Source organism: Adiantum capillus-veneris, chromosome 18 (assembly GCF_014529385.1).
Source record: "Adiantum capillus-veneris isolate H3 chromosome 18, ASM1452938v2, whole genome shotgun sequence".
Lineage (NCBI taxonomy): Eukaryota > Viridiplantae > Streptophyta > Polypodiopsida > Polypodiales > Pteridaceae > Adiantum > Adiantum capillus-veneris.
Genome location: NC_140948.1, coordinates 133,125,511 through 133,131,376, shown reverse-complemented (window position 1 = coordinate 133,131,376; position 5,866 = coordinate 133,125,511).

Below are 5,866 nucleotides of genomic sequence, written 5' to 3'. Positions count from 1 at the left end.
CCGGCGAAGAGTCCCTTCCAGGATTCCGGATGTTATTGGCGCTCTCCCTCGACGCCATACAATTCGGTACCAGTACCTCACTTTGAAAAGGAGGGGATGTCACGTGACACATCCAACCTTATGTGTTCGTGGACAAGCTACAACATGACAAGGGTTCCGTCAGTCCAGTCAATCTAGATTAGCAAGTGTTCTGGCACTTTTGTGAGTCTGTTCGCAGTCCGTGCATGCCCAAGCACTTAGTGGAGATGCATATCCTCTAGTTGCACACAATATGATCATAAGAATTTCCATCAGAATCCTTCAGGGGAATTTTCCAGTGCATTTAACCTATTTTCCCTATTTTGGATATGTTTCACCTATTAATTTAAGTGACTTTTGTTGGAAAGTAGGTAGGGGAAATTGAGTAAGTTTGTATATAAGCAAACCTAAGCTAGCACTAATTGGCAGAAGAGGCGGTAGGAGCACCTTTCTCAAAAGGCAACTTCTCAGCAAGATCCCCTTGGTGGCGTTTTTCCTCCAAGCAACAATCTCACCTTCACCTAGCGTTTTCAGCAGCAAGCACCTATCGCCATACAGCTTCAGCGCTTGGCGTTTTCAGCAACTCCCATCGCCATAGCCTCCCCATTGCTAATGTTTTTCATCCAGATTGCATCGCAAGACAACCTCCGCCCTAGCGTTTCAAGGAACCCCAAATCGCCCCCATTTGCTTGGCGTTTTCAGGAATAATAAAGCACCAACAGATTTGAGCCTTTGATCACCTAAAGACCAGCAGATTTCAGCCCGCAAAGACCAGCCCACATCAACGTTTTGGTTCTAGACATTTTCAGCCATTAGCGTTTTTGGGACAGCAACAGAGTTACATCAGATTTCAGCGAGTAGCATTTTTGGACAACACTAAAGTAGCATCAGTTTTCAGCCCTTAGATCGGCCTCGTCATCCCCGTTGTCGACATCGGTCTATCCTAGACTTGCATCAATCACATGCATTCAGTTTGTGCAAGCAATCGTAGACCACTCTTGCCAACGAGAGTGAGGCCTTCGGAGGAGGGTTTTACAACGTCTCTGGTGTCGTATTCTCTTCTCTCTCTATCTCTCAGTCTCATACACTTTCACGCATAGTGTCCATTCACTTTGTTTGTGTCCATTGCACTCTCTCATTAAGAACGGAAGGCTCTCCCTTCCATAAGAACAAAAGGAACCTTGAGCACAGTTAGGAGCACTCATCTTGAGCAAAGTTCAAACATTCATTCCGCTGCACCTTACAGCTCATTCTATGTGGTCCAAGCTCGTCGAAATGTTTGATCAGGATTCCATGATGCAATCGATCACCCTTATTAGACAGTGCCATCAAGTTTCCAATCGGAAGTTCGACGCAATCTTTTCTTATGAAGGTAAAGGTTATTCATGATCAACTATAGTCTATGAAAAGTGCATTGACAAGTACCCAAATAGTTACTTTGGTACTCACGAATTGCCTGAGGAATGCAAGAGGTTGTCGATGGGGGTTGACGTTGTCAGGTAGCGTTAGCTGCAACTTTTCAAAACGCAGCGAGGGTGGGGGATGCACCTTGGACTCCGCCACTAAGCACCACGTCTGGGAGCATTTTTGTCACGTGACACATCCAACCCTATGTGTCCGTGGACAAGCTACAACATGACCAGGGTTCAATTCAGTTAAGTCAGTCTAGAATAGGAAGTGATCTGGCACTTCTGTAAGTCTGGTCGCAGACCGTGCATGTCCAGACACTCAGTGTAGATGCATATCCTCTGGTTTCACACAACATGATCATAAGCATTCCCATCCGAATCCATCAGAATCCTTCAGGGGAATTTTCCAGTGCATTTAACCTATTTTTTACATTTTTCACTTATTATTTTTAAGTGACTTTTGTTGGAAAGTAGGTAGGGCAATTTTGCTAAGTTTGTATGTTGGGGTATAAAGCCCAATGTGGTCGCCCAGGTAAGTGGGCGGGCCACCAGGTATGTACACATATTCTTTTGTTAAAACTTAATAAGAACTCACTATGCTCTACACATTACAGTAGAGCGAGTTCACCATATCGTCGTGCTCTTCTTCTCGCACTCTCTCTCGCGTCGCACTTCTGCTCGTACTCCTTCAACTGGTATCAGAGCTCAGATCGAGGCTCGGGGCAGCACTGCAGGAGGCTAGAGTCACCAGCTCAGATTGGAGTGAAATTCGACAGGCGAAGACACGGCGAATTTCATTCTGAGGTCATCTTGACCACCGTTCGGCTTCGACAAAGGTCTGTGCAGGCCATTTTCGACTACGTGGTCTCAGTGGGTGCAAATCCGACTCTGCAAATTTGGGGTTTTTCGGCCTACTACTGCAGGTGTTGAGGATATCGACACTCCCAGAGTGTTGATTTGTGGCTGTCTACACATCGAAGGACGGCTCACAGTTCTTGGAGGCGTGTCACATACGACACGGGCGCATCTACACACAGACTGTAGGCGACATCCACTAGTTCATCAGGTAGCTTGTGTTTGCTACTTGATATTCTAGATTTCATCCTGACATTGCAGGTACTTCCACATGGGATGTATTGTCAGAGATGATGTATGTATGTTGAGGGTTTGCTGGCTATGAGTCACGCAGCAAACAACCGCCGCAGCGGTTACAGCATACAGTGGGAAATTTGTGGATGTATGACTTTGTGGGAAGTCTATGTACTGTCAGATTTACTGCAGCCTTTGTTGAGGGTCGAGTGAGGTTTTATTGAGATGGGGGATTCTCGAATGTTGAGATCCTTTCGGTGATACAGGTCTTGGAGCGATCCCTCGAGCACCCTTAGATAGGTAGCTAGGATGTATTGACTGTGAGTTAGATAGTTGGGATTGCATCTTTGCTTTACTGCCATTGAGGCATTGTCACAGTCTATGCTTACAGGACAATGACAGACAGTACAGGTGCAGGACAGGTTTACCCGCAGCTTACAGTGTCAGAGAGACAGTGTTTTTGAGCTGTTTTTGGTCTGTTTTTTGAGTACACCAGAGCCATTTTACAAAGGAGACTCTGCTGAAATTTATGCAGAATCTGAAGCTTTCTTGGTTCATTTGACTTGTTGATATTGGTTCAGAGGTCAGTTTACAGGGGAAACTCTGCCGAATTTTTCCCAGGAAAGTAAACCACTGTGAAGCGTAGCTATGGCTGGATCACAGGACACTGCTCTTTACAATATCAAGAAGCTTGATGGAACCAATTTCCCATTGTGGAAGAAGCAGATTTGGCACGTGTTGGTACAAAAGAAGCAGATAAAACCTATAAAGCTCAAGGGGATAAAACCAAAAGATATGGGCGAAGATGAATAGGAACAAAATGGATGAATTGGCACTTTCTACCATTATGCTGACTTTGGCAGAAAGCGTTTACTTCAATGTAGCAGACGAGATGTCGGCTTATCAAGCATGGTTAAAGCTGAGTGATCTTTATGAGAAGCAGAGTGTAGCTTCACAGGTATACTGGCTTAAGAAGCTTGTTGACTTGAAGATGAAAGAAGGGACACCTATGTCTAATCATCTGAATGAATTCAACACAATCTATAGTCAGTTGTCAGCTCAAGGTGTCAAGTTTGATGAACCTGTTAGAGCTATGTTCCTGTTGATCACATTTCCGGAAAGTTGGGACACTTTTCGCACAGCTTTGAGTAATTCTGCACCTCCAGATGGTTTGAACATAGCAGGTGTAGAAGGAAGTCTGCTTACTGAAGAAACCAATAGAAAGACAATGGACAAAGGCAAAGGAACAGCCTTAGTTGTCAGGGGTAGGACCAAAGAAAAGTACAAAGGTGGAAAGAGGAATCAGTCTCCTAGCAAGTCCCGCAGTGCTAAAGGCAAGAGTGACATAGAATGCTACCATTGTGACAAGAAGGGTCACATGAAAAGAGACTGCAGAGAATGGAAAGCAGAAAAAGGCAAAGAGAAAGCTGAAGACCATGGTGAGAAGAACAAGTCCTCAGTGAAGATTCAAGAAATAAATGTGACAAACACTGTTGCAGAGTATGACAGTCTAGTGTCAGGAGACATCTACTTTTTGAAGAATACAATGGACTCAGCTCTTCTTACAGCATCTGATGGAAATGCACTGAGTGACTGGATTATAGACTCAGGGGCATCACTTCATGTGTCTCCAAACAAGGAGTGGTTTACCTCTTATGTGACCACTAAAGATCATGTTCGGCTAGGCAATGGGCAGACATGTGAGATCTTAGGTGTTGGAGATGTTCAATTGAAGTTTCAGAATGGCTCTTCTTTCACGCTGAAGAATGTGAGACATGTTCCCGTAATTACAAAGAGCTTGATCAGCACAGGTTTACTTGATGATTCTGGCTACGCCACCACTTTTGGACAGAACATGTGGAAGATATCCAAGGGTTCTATGACAGTAGCACATGGAGTAAAGTCTGGAGGACTTTACATGATTTATGTATCAAATGTCTCTAAAAATGTAATCAATGTAACCGAGCAGCCTAACGTTTCTTTGTGGCATAGCCGGTTAGGACATATGTCCAAGAAGGGAATGGAAATCTTGTCTCGTTCTGGTTATTTGCCTGGATTTTCATTTAATGATTTAGAATTCTGTGAACATTGTCTATATGGTAAGCAAACACAGCAGTCACATAAGCATAGAAGCAGTAGAAGAGATACACAGTTGGCACTTGTTCATAGTGATTTGCGTGGACCTATGCCTAACCTATCTCTAGGGGGAGCTTCTTACTTTATGACATTTATAGATGATTACTCGAGGAAAGTATGGGTTTACTTTCTCAAGCACAAGGATGAAGCGTTTAGTGTTTTCAAAACGTTTGTGACACTTGTGGAGAATCAGAGTGGCAAGAAGCTTAAATGCTTACTCACTGACAATGGTGGAGAGTATGTTTCAAAGGCCTTTCAGGACTTTTGTGAGTCAAAAGGTATAAAACGTGAACTTACTGCTCCTTACAATCCTCCTCAAAATGGTGTTGCTGAGAGGATGAATAGGACCATACAAGAGAAGGTCATAAGTATGTTGTCTAATGCACAGGTGCCAAATGGGTTTTGGGCTGAAGCTGTATCAACAACTGTTCATCTTGTAAATAGATCTCCTAGCAAGGTTTTGCAGAAGCATTCAGTGCCAGAGATGGTATGGTCAGGCAAAATGCCCTCATACAAGCATCTCAGAGTCTTTGGCTGTGAGGCATATACTCACGTTCCAAAGGAATTTAGCAACAAACTTGAGCCAAAGAGTAGAAAGTGCATCTTTCTAGGCTATGGTAATTCTGGTGAGATGGGGTACAGACTTTGGGATCCCGAATCCAGAAAGGTTGTCCGTAGCAATGATGTTCACTTTACTGAATCCAAATATCATTCTAAACCAAAGAGGGTTGAGGAGATTAGAAGAGTTGTCTTCCAAGAAGATGGACCTGCACGTGCAAGACAAAATGTCAGGGCTCAAGAGGAGCAAGGACAGGATAGAGTGGAACCACAAGTTGTGGCTGAGCCTGAGCCACCTATTGTGCGTAGATCTGGACGTGTCACGTGACCTCCTGATAGGTTTGTTCCATCTATGAATTATGTCATGTTGACTGATTGCAATGAGCCTTCATGTTACAAGGAAGCAGTGCAAATGAAGGACTCCGGGAATTGGCAATTGGCCATGCAGTCAGAGATGACAACTCTGCATAAAAACAAGACATTGAAGCTAGTTAAATTACCACGGGGCAAAAAGGCTCTACCCTGTAAATGGGTTTACAGGTATAAGATCACCGCTCATGATAGTCAGCCAAAGTACAAAGCAAGGCTTGTTTCCAAGGGCTTTAAGCAAGAACAAGGCATTGACTTTGATGAAGTCTTCTCTCCGGTGGTCAAGA